Genomic DNA, 15,719 nt, shown 5'->3' with positions numbered 1-15,719 from the left:
GTGCGGGGAAACTTTTCAGATGTCTGTCTTTGACAATAAAATAAAGCTTACAAAATGTCTTCTTTTTATTAACTACAGTGACTCTCCTCTAGAAACATACTGTAAGCAACAAATGTCCCATATGTGCTGGATCCATCAACAACAATACTCTCTGCTGGAAATTTAGACCTATACTCAGAAACATTTCAAGCACTTCTAGTAAAGTGTGAATTATTTAGAAGTAATTAATCATTATAAAACACAACACAAATTGATTGACGAAATTCCACTTTACACTAATATACCTGCACAGACAGAAATTTGAAGTTTAATTATCTTTGACAGTCCTGTCAAGGTACGTGTATTTTGCTTCAAATTTTAATATCTTGTGTTCTGACCCTTTCAGATCGCTACATACATTAACGCCTTTTTCAATTAACGGTTAATTAGTTCCGAGCTTCAATTATATCTTTCATCGTCAACAACCTTAAAGCAAAAGAATGCCGATTCTTATTCTTTTTAAATGATTAATGACCTGAGGAAGCAGCATAGTTTTTTCTAATTTAACAGCTTACGACACTTGTGCTAACAGTTTGTTTGGCACACATATATGAGTATAATGTCACAGTCTCATTTCATTGTCCATCGCGCAGCGCTGAGTGAAAATTGAGAGTATATCCGTCTTTTTAAGAGACAAGTAATCCCTAAAAATATGTTTTATATATTTATCATTGTGATTTGTTGAAGGCGTCCAGTCTCATTAATTAACTGCACTTATTGCTTTTTTCTAGACATTACTACATTTTATGACATAATCTATGACGATTCTTTTTCAATACAGCACATTTTCGAAGATTTTACTTCTTTTTAGTTTACATTTTGCAGCATAACATATGTTGCCACTTTGTTCCAGTGAACATTGAACGAAAAGAAGATCTTATTCTCATACTGTATCCTTGATAAAACCTGTTATTGAGATTAAACGTTAAAAAAAATATAAAATATTATACAATGTTAATGTTAATTGCAGGGTGTGTGATCACGTGGCCTTTGGTCATGATCTTTTGCTGCATCTATGTGCTAGAAAGTATTTTATGTGTGTGTGTTTTCATTCATATTTAGATATATTGTACTGAACATGTTCCGGCCAACATTTCCGCTTCCAACGATGTCTAAATTGGTTTAGTTATAATGGCCTGTATTTCGTATTTCTCGTCCCTTTTTTTTACTGCAGTCAGCTGAACTACTTCAGTTCATTATTTTCTACAATATCTCCCGTGTTATTACCGTGTACACATTTAAAGTGTTTTGTCTTTGTTTGAATCATTTTCATTTCAAAAACATTACAGCATTTAATGTGAATATATGCGATTGTGTTAATTTGTTTCTCATCTGTGGTTAATAGCTTACATGAATATGTTTGATTTAAAAGTAACCATAATACGAAGCAACTGCAAATATTACAACTCACGTCATAAATGTGATTAACACACATTAGTTGCAAGCTTTACTCATAGCAAGCATTATATTCTTCTGGAACTGGAATATATTCTGTATCTTGCGATCTCCTGTAACACTTCAAATATGTAACCTTTCCTTTGTTGGAACATCTTGAAATGGAAAAAGATACATTACGAGTAAATAGGTCGTCAATTTTTTTCTGGATACTTTTCGTCGGGGAATAATAATTTATTCTTTCTTGATATTTTACTTGCACTGCACGAACTTTACCTATCTAAATCACTTAGAAAACTGCTTAATGATTAATGTATAATAACGAAAAATCCAGTTGCACTATTTATTACAATAGGATATACTGGTATCAATTATTGTTAGAAGTTTCATGTCATTATATATCATTTGGAAGAATGATAAATCAATTTCAGTCTTCGATGCATCGTGTATAACTAATCGTTAGTGAAGTGTACCGAAAAATATATATAACTGATGTTAGAATATCTAAGGAGGCTCTTGGTCTACGTTTCAATACATTACCTGCTCTTGTAATGGTACTTGGCACTACTTTCGCTTATTTTCATGTTGAGTGTCTAATAGGCTATAAGCATATAACTTCTCCATAGAAAATCCTATCCTCCTTCACTGACTGAGTAAAGGAGTTCAGAATCCGTTTAAATAGAAATGTTAGAAATATCAGAATTTGTACACTGTTTGACTTTGTGGTATTCAGTGATGTATGCTTTTCTAAAGGGTCTACTTTTGCTCTTATGTTTATAAAACCAAGGCTTTATAATGATTTAGTCTATCAATCAAATCAGATTTGTTGTTGTCGGTGTCAGCTTTCTTGTAAGACTAAATACAAACTTATTCTGCTTATCGCAAAATAGTGTATGAAAATATATAGCGTACGGATTGACCTTGCTGTTGCAATTGACGCATTTGATACACATGTAATTAAACCAGATATGTTAAAATTATATTAACATTTTAAAAAATCCCCAATGGATATATGTCAAAAAACCATAATAATCTGTTTTTTTTATCGGTTTGATGATGACCTTTGTAACATATAAAATATTTACCGCGACAAGGAATTAGTTGGTCATAGTGTCAATACTCTTGGTATTAAGTTAGCTATATCAATAACTGTCTAAGGTCTTAGCAATGCAATTACTGAGTATACATTTCTACGCAGTCGGCATCAACTAAACCCAAACAAACGTCTATCATTTAAGCAGTGCATTCAGCTTGCAGTTGTAAAGAAAGTTCTACATGTTGGGATAAAAATATATACCACAATGTAGAATTTGGTTTAACCTAGAATTTTTAAACCTTGTATATCGTAGTAAATAGAAAACGTAATCCTTCAGCGCCCATTTATTTTGTCTTCAAAACACCCCTTTCATTCAGATTAATTTGCTTTGCGCAGTATGACATAATTTTTATATCAAATGCAGGGTGAGCGAGGTATTGTGTGATTTTAGCTCGACTTTTCGAAGAAAAAGTAGGGCTATTGCACTTGCCCCGGCGTCAGCGTCGCCGTTGGTTAAAGGTTTTGGTAAAGTCAAATATCTCTGTTACTATCAAAGCTATTGACTTAAAACTTAAAATCGTTATTAACTATCAAAGTCTACACTCTGTTTGAGGTTTTACAGAGTTATGCCCTATTTCACTTAGAATTTTGGGTAAAGTTTTTGATAAAGTCAAATACCTCTGTTACTTTTAAAGCTATTGTCTTGAAACTTAAAATAGTTATTTACTATCAAAGGCTTCACCAGAAGAAACAATCAAGTAATCAAATTACTCTGATTTGAATTTTGACAGAGTTATGCCTATTTAACATAACATTTTTTGGTTAAAGTTTTATATAACTTTTACTGGCAAAGCTCTAATTTAGATAGAGTCAAGAACTGAGAAAAGTCGGGCGTGCTGTCTTACGGACCGCTCTTGTTCTACTGTTTATCACCATATTAAGACATATTGTGCCGACCATATTCCAGACATAAACTGGTTAAGTGTCCTGTTTGCCCTTGTTGCTTCATTAAAAGTATGACATGTATTGAAGTTTAGTTATTTCAGGACTTAGAAACGATTTAGCATATATTTCAACAAAGCTGCTAAAAAAAGGGTACTCAAAACAAAGATATGTAATAGCGGACTAATTATTCTGCAACTTATTTTTCTCAGGTTGTGTTTATGAAAAGCCTCATTTTTGTATTTACGTTTTACTTTTGACTTGAACGCACGCACAATACTTTTCTACTATATCAAAATGGACCGAATTTCTCGTCTCATGCATATTTTATTTGCAGCCGAATTACTTCCAGAATAACTTATCATTTGGTACACATTTCAAGTGCTTGGTATTTCATTGTTTCTGCACTCCATTCAGAATCGTTTGCATTTACATAAACATTTGGCATTTCGTGTGAATAGGTGCGATTGTGCTAATTTGTTTCACATCTGTAGTTAATATCTTTTGTTGGATTTAACGTCGCACCGACACATGATAGGTCATATGGCGACTTTACAGCTTTAATGGTGGAGGAAGACCCCAGGTGCCCCTCCATGCATTATTTCATCTCGAGCGGGCACCTGGGTAGAACCACCGACCTTCCGTAAGCCAGCTTAATGGTTTCCTCACATGAAGAATTCAACGCCACGGGTGAGGCTTGAACCCACATCGATGAGAGGCAAGTGATTTGAAGTCAGTGACCTTAACCACTCGGCCACGGAGGCCCCCAAGATTTGTTGTAGTTTATCAAACAAGTTGTATATCCAGTCCTGTACACATAGTTGTTCTATCTTTTTCTTATCAATGCTGGAATCGAGAACAGCACTGAATTCTCTGTTATCACAGAGTCGCCATCTTTCACAGTCATATGTCTGGAGATACACGTGAACAAATATATGTCTTAAGTTATCAATTTATAATTAATCTTTTTTACAATAATATGAAGCTGATTGATGTGAATTCTAACACCAACAGTCAAATTGTAACTCAATGTGAATAATGACTCATCAAGGACAGGCAAATAGACGGAAAGACATATGAATCTACATACTAACAGACAGGCGGACGTACATATGGACAATGTCCTTTTATATGTTAAAATTATGAACCCAATATATAGCCCAATTAATCAATTAAAAACCACTTTTTCATCCCTCTGCAGCCATATCCAGTATGTAAGTTACATTCAGCTGTTATTTGGAGCGGATATTTGTATTTATTGATGTCCACTTCCTGTATTTGTTTTAAAAATCGATTGTATGAATATTAAGTTATCTCAAAACAGTACTCCGCAGCCATATCTTTGTAATAATTCATCACATTGATATTGGGTGCGCTGCGAGTGTTTGTATTTACTAATATCTACCTCCCTGTATGTTTTCTAAACTTAAAAAGGTATGGCGAGACATATTGCCATTTAATTAGTTAAAAACTGCATTACTCATAGCTGCTACCCTGTAAATGTTCTTAAATTAAACATTGTGTTTCAGCATTATTGCCACTGATTGTGTTAAAATCACTTGTTGTGCTGATACCTATATGGACACTAATTGTTAATGAAATACTTGTTATAACAGCAAGCTTTAAAGGAAATCAAATCAGACGCTATCAGAAGTTATTTGCTTCAATTTGTTTAATATGTCCCTCCAGTGCGAAATCCAGTTGAAAAATGTGAATGCTTTTATTTACTATGAAATACATCGCAAAAGGTCTTTTCTCAATAGTCCAATTTATTAGAGAGTTACAGCCCCTCTAAAGAATATAAATGACAGAAAAAGTTTCACATATATATTTAATATTCTTATTTCTATGACCAAACACCAATGGCGTTGAGACTTTTTACCTGAGCGTGCCGATACGCATATTTCTCGAGTGATTATTATAATTTATTAAATTTGCTTGTTCTTACTTGGTATTTTACTTGTACTGCACGAACTTTACTTATCTAAATCACTAGGATAACTGCTTAATGATTTATGTATAATGACAACAATTGAGTTGCACTCTTTATTACAAAAGTTTCAATTATTTTTAGAAGTGTCATGTCATTACCGTTATACATCAGTTGGGAGAATAATAGAACAGTTTCATTCGTTGATGCATCGTGTATTATTAATCGTTAGTGAAGTGTACTGAACATGAAAAATATGGTTTCTGACTTTTGGAATATCTAACTTGATATACGCACTAATACATTACCTTTTCTTAAAATGGAACTTCAATTACTTTCGCTCATTTTTATGTTTAACGTCTAATAGGCTATAAGCACATACCTTCTATCTTTCTTCATTGACTTAGTAAAGGAGTTCAGAATCCGTTGAAGTAGAAATAAGTCAGAAATATCAGAATTTGTACACAGCTTGACTTAGCGGTACCAAGACACAATGATTCAGTGATGTCTGGCTTCTCTCAAGGGTATAATTTTGCTCCGTTGTTTCTTAAACCAAGGCTTTATTATGATTTAGTCTATCAATCAAATCGGTTTTGTTGTTGACAGTGTCAGCTTTGTTGTTAGACTAAATACAAACTTATTCTGCTAAACAGTAAATAGTGTAGTAAAATGTCATTTTCTAAGACAGTGCACTGGTTGACATTGTTATTGCAATAGACGTATTTGATACAGGACATGTTAATATTGTATGAACTACCAAATAAGCATATTTCCCAATTTACAAAAAAAATCTGTATTTTAATCGATTTGGTAGTAGCCTTTGCAACATAAAAATATTATCGCGGCAAGGATTAAGTTTGAAAAATCCTGTGGTGAAAGTTTCAATACCCTTTGTATTAATTTAGTTGTATCCTTAGCAATGCAAGATCTGAGTGTACATTTCTTCACCACAGTCGGCATAAGCTTAAACCAATCACGTCCTAATGTGACGATACGAAAGTCGAAAACGGTTAGGAAGGTATGAAATTTCAGTTAAGAGATCACTTATACCCACTGTAAAATATTTCATTTCATGCTATGTATTGGCTCACGAACATCTTTCAGCATTTGGTCGTTACAAATCTGTATTCATTTCTTGAAGATTCAGAAATACCATGTAGCATGTTTGTTACAGGCTTTCGCAGATTCGTTAGAGTATTTTACTCAACTAAAACGTGGGAAAATAGATTTATTGACATAGTGCTTATAATTCCTGATGTCTAATGTTTTCATGTCAAAAACTAAGTTGAGCTATGTATGTATTTTGCTCTGAAGGGCCAAAGAGGTTATACTTCACGTTTTGTGCTAATTGAACACTTACTATTCGTTTTTTGTTCTCTTTATAACCTAATAAATGCAATAACCTTCCTGCTGCGTCATAGTTTATAGTGCAGTAGCTCTCCACTTCTTTGTGTTTTTCCAGCTTGCATTGATGTTACTTGTATCTTCAAAACACTTCATGAAATGTTTCTGAGCCCCATCACATGTTCATTGCATGAACACATTTTCAGCATGCAATGAAAATAATTCAGTGCTTATTACGAGCTTCTGATCAACAGTTTATATTCTGCCAGAATATCTTTGATTTCCCGAAAATCATAAAATTGAGCTGCTGCATGTGTTGCAAATCTGATACATACGGTAATTGTGCAGATTTACATTATAGCTGTTATTATGGTAATCTGAGTTTTCGGATTTAAGTACTATAAAAATGTAATAAAAGTAAATTTCTGTTGACTTATCTATTGAGAAATAAATGTATGTATATATTCCAAACTCAGGCACTTTTATGGTCCCATTATTTTAAATTACTGTTTCATTGTTTTTATTTAGGAAATAATTTCTTTTGTTATTGTGGGGTTTTCAAAGATCAATCTAGTTTCCGCTGCCTTTATTAATTCACGTGCTGTTGATCTTCTCTATGTCTCTCCATTTTAATAGAATGGACATTGGCATATTTTTCCCCGATAACTCACTTTTTATATCATGGACCTAATACATATACCTTTGACCTCTTTAAGTTGTCTTTGACTAACTTCTATTATTTTGTTTGCCTTGTAAGCACGCACTACCGATAATCTATACAGGATATCCCGTTATATCAGGTACTATTTTGTATGTCCATACTTGCTATAAAGAATTTTACATCAATGGTAGTTATTATACACACTTTAAATTTGCATTTGATGTTTGTAATGCATACAATAACATTTCAATTTTCTAAATATTTTTACTTAAAAGTTAAAAAGTTTTCAAGAAGTGTGGTTTTAACGTAGAATATTCTTTAGATTCACATCCCTTTTCACGAATGACGGTGTTCACCCAAATGATCTTCCTTTAATGGAGATATTTAAAAGAAAGAGTCTACACAAAGACACATGTGTTAACAAAATTACTGTATATCTGGAAATACAACCACGCACATAACTGAAATAGTTGTACTTTTATATATGATAGCGGTTAGCAATTTTTTTTACAATACTTCGTCTTAAAATTAGAGGCATAATAGAGAATGTATTTAGTTTCTGAGTACTGTTAATCAAATTACATTTACATATACATTTACATATATTACTCATTATTCTACTTGATCGTTGCGAATATTTTCAAATTTCAAATGCCACATTTTTTATAATCTGTTTAGTTTGTTAAAGTCCGAAGTTCATGATAAGTGGATTTCCGCGTTGTGTTCTCTATAAAATACTATCAGGCCCGCTCTTATTGTTAAGATACAAGTTTGATAATGGTAAACAGAGTTTGAATGCAATCCTTTCATTACATATGCAGACAATCATTACAGTTTATCACACGCCAATTAAAACCCTTTTTTGATACTATGAGCAAACAATTATTACATAAACAACAACAACAAGAACTTGCCTTTGGATAATGAATAGAAAAAACACAGATAAAATAATGACATGATATATATGACTTATTATGTTTAGGTTATAAGTATGGTATATATCTGTATAATAGTACGTATTTATAATGGCAGTATGAACAGAACAGATCGGTTATCATAATTATTAATTAGACATTTATTTTTACACTTCTGCATTTCTCACAGTATATGCCTCTTTAAGGTATTTACAAATATTCAAAATAGTTTTCTTTTTTTTGAACTCATGAGAAAGTTAAATAAATCAAGACTCAAATAAACTCAAAACATTTAACTTTTTGTTGTGTTGGGCGACCTGTGGAGTTTCCTCTTTTTTTCTGTTTTAAAAGGTATGTATAATTTACCACTAACAGTATGTTTAGATAGTAACCATATTAGATAATTAAAAATGACCGAATTACTTTCCCTATTATCTAAAACTCAACCGAAATTTAACAAGACCTACAACGACACAGATCTCAAAAGTACGTTCGTATGTTCGGTTGTCCTTAATTTCGTTCTGAAAGATTTTCATTTAACACCATATTTTCTCAAGTCATTCTTGTATATTTAATATTTGGTCCTAGAACGCTGAGCTGCCATGAAACAAGTATAACAACAAGCGAATGCACGTAAGGATAGAGGGGAGACATTCAGCGAAAATATGTTCCATACCAATTACTTCATCTGATTCATTCAATCAGTGATAACTGCATTTGTCTGTAAATTCTTTTAGAGAAGTTTTACTTACAGGAAATTCATCAATTGTTACAGTTAACATTACAAACATTTTACTGTAATCTCAGAGCAACACCTCAAAGAACACGAAAGACAATGAGTCTTTGGGAATAGATATATATAAATTTTGTCAGCTGAAATTGGAACATTATAAAATGACAATGTTTTGGAAAATGCATACAGCCAACTTCAGTAAATATGAGGAACCTTTCATTCCTTAAATAGAAATCAAAATAATTACACCGTTATAAGCCTTCATGTTGTTTACTGCATAATGGTCATAAAACTGATTCTGTGATTTTGTCATATATATTTTTGCAAGTTGAACTGCTGTTAGAAAAAAATCCTTTATCACATGTTTGACGTCGCAGTAGTGTAATAAAGCCATTACATAACAATGATAATACACTAGTGTTATAAAGCTTTGACGTCGACGCCGATTACAATATAGGAGACGGTGGCCAAATTGACTTGTTTAATCATATAAGTTTAAGAAAGTAGATTTTCTTTATGTTTCGGCAGGAAAAGCTTACATGTGATAAAAAGAATATTACATTTGTGATTTTCCACATTGAATTTATCAAACTCGTTGAATACAATTAATCAAATGCTCGGCAGAGCCTCGCTTTTTATTATTCATTCAACTCGTTTAATAAATCCAATATGAAAAAACACTCATGTAATATCCTCTGTTTATCACACTTTATTAAAAAAGAATTGTGGTCATGAGTATAAACCCCATTGCATTGCATGTATAGGCTGACAATTCTATTTCATCACGGTGTATGTTCGGTACCAAATTAGCCGGAAGGTTTACGAACTTGGACAAAGCCTTGTTCTTGGAGAAATAGACATGCAGATTTTAAGTCTGAAATTTGTATTGTCGCGTAATAACGCATTAAAGCATGTTTTGTCTACTTAAGTTATTTCACGGAATTTTACAATGACTTATTTAGCTAGTACACCCTTTTCCCCTTTGCAATGCGAGTGATTTCGAAGCCAATGCGATTCTTTTTCTGACTCCTCAGTTTGAAGAAAGACTTTGTGTACCAAGTCGAATAAGATTTGTAACACTTTCTTACCAGTTTTAGGAGGTCTGCTGTGATTATAGACATAATAAGTGTATGTACATGTATGTAGAGAAGGTGAAACTATCGTCTTATGTATTGAATATTTTTATTATGCATAGCAAGCTCTCGGAATATGGCACTCAATTTTGTTCGTTTTAATTCTTGTGCAGCCAAGTAAGCTAGGAATCTTGGAACACGATACCATTTCTGTAATTTTACACAGCGATGCAAACTGCAGTAAAGAAGAAATCTGATGTGATATTAAAAAATCCACGTTTCCTGTGTATATAACGAAAGAATATAATTATTGCTTAAGATAACTTGCACACCGCACTTTCGCTTATAATAAAGAATTAGTTATTTATCTAAAACATGCTCTATTTGACAGCTTGTAAAGGACCTAAAAAACTTATAGTTTATACAGTACCTCGCTGTATCTGCCCCAAAACTAGTAACTGTGGATAAGGGATGGGGAGCCATATTATCTCAGTAAAGGAAAAAGATAGGTGCTTATCAACACTGAACGCAACATAGAAATATAGGAAAACAGGACAGATACAGAACAATCAAAGTTAAAATATTTTCCTTGATAAATGAAATTAACGTATTCAATCTATCTGTAGATACAATTCAAAGGCAATTTTGCATAATACCGGCACATTCTCGTTAAAAATGAAAACAATTCCGCACCCCCTACAACTAAATTATTATATAAGTCGCTAAGGTAAATGTTTCACTCAACATCTTACAAACTGTGGCAGGCATAAACATTGTTTTTGTACCATGTTCACATTGAAAGTATCGTAAGGTGTCAGTATCAGCTACAGTTCTTACCACAGACTCAGTATCAAATTTAAGAACAAAAAATCACTTCCGAGCGACATATCAGAAAATTAAACATATCATTTACGTTGACAAAATCGACCTCAGTTTGTTAGAGACATTGATGTGACCGTTAATCCCTACTAAAGTCAGTTAAACTAAACACTACCAAAACTGCTTAAATATCAGATTTCAATACAGATAAATAAATATTTAATAACAAAATGACATAATGACTTTAATCGATAATATTGATTACGTTTATTGAAATCCTCAACATGACTACGTGCTCTGGCAAACCGAATTCCTTTAGACATACATTTCTAAATAGATGTTACCCGGGCTACATCCCCATCCAAAGGGAACATTTTACAATACTAAACATAAAATTATCCCTCCTGTAGATAATATTATCATTAAAAGAGGGATGTAATTCTAAAAACGAAGTAGAAGTATCCAAGTTGTTAGATCAGTTTGATGTTACTGGAGGTTCTAGGGATATATACTAACAGATTATTCATGTTAAGAATGTCCTCCAGATAGCTTCATATATTACTAAAACAGTACTTATGTCTGCCTACGTATCTGTAGAAAGGACCAACATAAAATTCTATAATAACAATACAAACATAACAATTGCACACTTTATTCCCATGGAATTACCAATTACTTTTCGGAAAACTGCATTCCCAAAGCAGACGTAAATGTTGTTCAATATAAAGTTTATGGCTTCACAGAAATACTCTCAAGGGCACATAGTATAATTTTTAACAATGCAACTGCTGTAAACACTCTAAATTGCATGTGAAAAAATGTAGCATTCTTCCTCGAAAAGGGTTTTTGAATAAGGGCAGTTACTCTGTTATTTATCTAATGTTGTGATAAAGACTTATTCAAAGTAGAGAAATTGTATACACTCAACGTCTTTTTTTAACTCCGCACCTGCTTTTTCTTTTGTTGTTATCTAAATGAAAATGAAAATTATACACATTGTTTAATGAGCATTTCAGTTAGTCAAAACACAACAACAACAATAACTGTACGTAGATTTATTGAGCCATGACAGTTGCAATAAGGTAACCAAAAAGTAAAAAGTCACCAGATGAGTGAACGTTTGTGCTATGCGGCAAAATGCGCCATCTGTGGGGTCAAACAATATTACGGCCAACATATCACTCTTCAAGCGATATGATATGCTCTCATCTTATACACGATACTATTCTGTAAGTGTAAACTTCTAGAATTCAAATTATGTATCCAGGAACATGCTCGAGTTCTGCAGTGGAGATTGTGCGCGACATTTGCGTTGCAATATTAATCCGCAAAAACAACGAGTGCTTATTTTTTCGATTTAAAAGCTTATCATCAGTTTGTTGCATATTCATTTTGCATATATTATTATAAATATTTTGCTGGTTTGGCTGAGTAAATTTGAAAACTTTCGTCATGCTGTACTTTATATTATCCAATAAACGAGAATACATGTGCAGCTGTATTAACACATTTGTATTTGACGTGTTTAGTAACATTATTGAATAATCTGTCAATGAATGAAACGACTTAATATTTATTAGCCATAATGTACAGAGCTTTACGTACTCCAAATTTATGGTAGCTAATTTCTGCCATTTCGTTCTTGTGTGTTTGCGTGTTTGAAGAGCGCCATTACACAAACAAGCCAGAACGATAAATCAACGCGCAATACTTCAGATACCTTACTGGTCGTATTGGCGTGCTTATATGTCGTTCTGGCATGTTGAAGTATTTGCGCTCTTCAAACACGCCTACACGCCGAATTCACAGTTGTCGTTTAGGCGAAAAATATCTCATTCATCGTAACGACACACTTAATTATCATTCTGATGCCCTTCAAACACACCAACACTCAAGAATGTATAGACATAAAAATCAGCCATCATACATACTAATCTAATATTATCAGACATCAATAAGACCAATGCTGCCTTAAATTGCCCTAGAGGGCAGCATGAAGAAACAAGTGCATCAGCTGCAAGAATGCAAACCTAGCAGATGATCATTACAAATGTAGTAACTGTAAACTGTTTATGTATTCACAACTAATTATTTAATTAAAGTTGAGACTAGTAAGTTAACTTTGTGTATTACGCATTAAAAAGCAAATCAATATATGTTCGATATTACACATGTTACATAAAATTGCCCAAAAGCATTATTGCAATAATTACAGCTACAAAAGCTCCGAGACCACTGGGACAATAATTTTATGCCGAATTAAAGCAATACTTAAAATCTGGACCATTGCCTTTACACAGTGTGATGTTGAAACAGGAGGGAAAACTGGCTGATTCTGTTCCTAATCTTAATAGGTTATCCAGATGATTGTACCGACACTTTGTTTTCAGTGGAAATAATTCAAATGAAATCGATTTTAAGGCAATTGACTGTGGTTATAACTTGTGTTTGTTTTTCTTTTCACTAGTTGATTTTGGTAATTAGTTTTATAAAAGAACGTCTGTGATGAAACATTTCAATATACAAGATTAAGCAATTTGGTATAGACGGAAAATAAATTGGCTTTTACTCGACTGTTAGTTCAAACTTTAGCATTTGTTGTCGCTCTGGACAGAAATATGTCCTTTGCATTTTCATTTTAATGATTTAAGTCAAATAAAATTTATGGAAAAGAATCAATTTCTTAAACATAAAGTTACAGTAATCATTATTTTGTATGCATAATTAGTTATATTCTGGTATCTTGGCTGATATTCAGTGTTTGAAAGCTCCATTCTGCTTGCGTATTTTTGGTTCAGTTTCATATTTTGTTGCAATATTTTGTTCAAGAAATTGCCCAGCTATCGCAGCCATCTGTAGGCCTACGGAGTCATTCTTTTTTATATGTCTTAAATAGTTTTAAGTCATGTCCATTTCGTGTAATAACATACATGTATTTAGAACTCCTCGGGATTCTGCATATGTTGAAACACGAAAAACATGCGTTATCCCTACAAAGAATGAAGAAATTTTATGTTTCAGCATAACAAATCTTGCATGTGATAAAAATTCTTTCTATAGAGCCTTTCATTTTATTATTTAATTTAAATTGTGTAATTAAGGGTGCTATAGTTACCTGAATACATGTTTTACACTTAAAATGACATTAACCAATACTTGTCGCAGTGATTTAGACTGAACGCCGAACATCATGTCTTTATTGTAGGTATGGGTTCGAATATATACGTACTAACTGAGATATAATTGCTTATACTCTAAAAATCATCATGGGTTCGAACCTACACGTTATGCAATGTGCAGTGTTAACAGATTTTCTAAAGTGAATCATCAGCCGAGATGCTCCGACTTCCAGATCAATCTTAGTATATGAACTCGCCCAAAAGGTCATTTTCGAAGGTGAAAGTGTATTTTACCCCAGTAGAAAATCTTTAAGCGTCAACGATTTGTTTTATGTAGCGAGCCTAAAAAAGGATTAAATTTATAACACTTCCAATTTTAGACACAATGTCTTTAATCAAATCGTCGTGGAGAAGATAGTGCGGATGACGCCTCGCCCGAGGACCGATTTCACGACCACGCGATCTGTAGATCTGCGCTGTCCCTTTCGAACTAAGCAGGCTGGCTACATTTTTTTTGCGTAACTCTTCCCTAGGGAGAAATTCATACAGAAAACATTTTATATTGGAATGCATTCCCATGGGAAACGCTTCCCTTGGGAACAGTTTCCTACAGGAAAGTATTCCCATGGGAAACTTTTCCCAAAGGAACAATTTCCTATGGGATTCCCAAAGGAATTCTTTCCCATGGGAAAACTAAATTATCTTTTATTTAAACAAATAAACTAGCCAGTGCCATAAAAGTATTTTTTATAAAACAGCTATGATGTTTTTCTAATAGTTTATATGAAAATAAAAAATAAGGTTTTCCCATGGGAAATTCCGATGGGAAAGATTTCCCAAATGTTTCCCATGGGAAAACCCCGTCTCATGGGAAAGCAATTTTCCCATGGGAAATGACCGTTTCCCATGGGAAACAGAATATTATAATAGCAATATTTCTTAAAATAATAAGATTAGAATGATGAAAGTTGTTGGCTGCTAAAAGGTAGATATGGGCTATCATTCAGTACGATTTTTAAGTTCAAAGCCTTTGTAGAAGTACTTGACGTTTTTGCCAATTATTGTCCGTGGCAAATTAAAATTGGCGGCCATTATGTTTTACAATTCTAAGTACACTTATTTTCGCAAGTTACAGTTTAAAGGCTATTCGTTAAAGAATGTGTAATTCATCTAACAAGATATAATATAAAAAGCCAATTTTAAAATTTCCTTTAGTTTCGTTCTATGAATAATTTATATGTTCTTCTGAACCCAGACGTTTGCTTGACATGATATCAGCAAACAGATGAAACTATACAAATAAACATTATTTTGTAAGTAAAATATTTGGTTCCCGCAATAAATTCTGTTTAAACTCCTTTATATATGATACATGTTTTGCAGACTGCAAGATTTTTCTAGTATGTAAGATATTATTTCTAAAAAAGAATAGGTAAGGGTAGATTTGTCGGAAGCACAGAGCACTAAAAACACAGCCTCAGAGCCACGCATTTGCAAAGTAGGCCCACAACAAAAAGAAGCTGTAACGGAAGAATATTACAGACGGGTTGCTTCAAAAATCCAACAAGTACATTTAAATTTTATGAAAACGATAGATAGAGGGGAAGGAAGGAGGTAGAAGGAGGAGGGGGAGCAGGTTGAAGAGAAAAATAGAACAAGGATGAATGTACAAAGGGAATACTACGTTACTTAATCACAGTTACACTACAACGTA

Source organism: Mercenaria mercenaria, chromosome 11, assembly GCF_021730395.1.
Source record: "Mercenaria mercenaria strain notata chromosome 11, MADL_Memer_1, whole genome shotgun sequence".
NCBI lineage: Eukaryota > Metazoa > Mollusca > Bivalvia > Venerida > Veneridae > Mercenaria > Mercenaria mercenaria.
Note: the sequence above shows the minus strand (reverse complement) of the source record.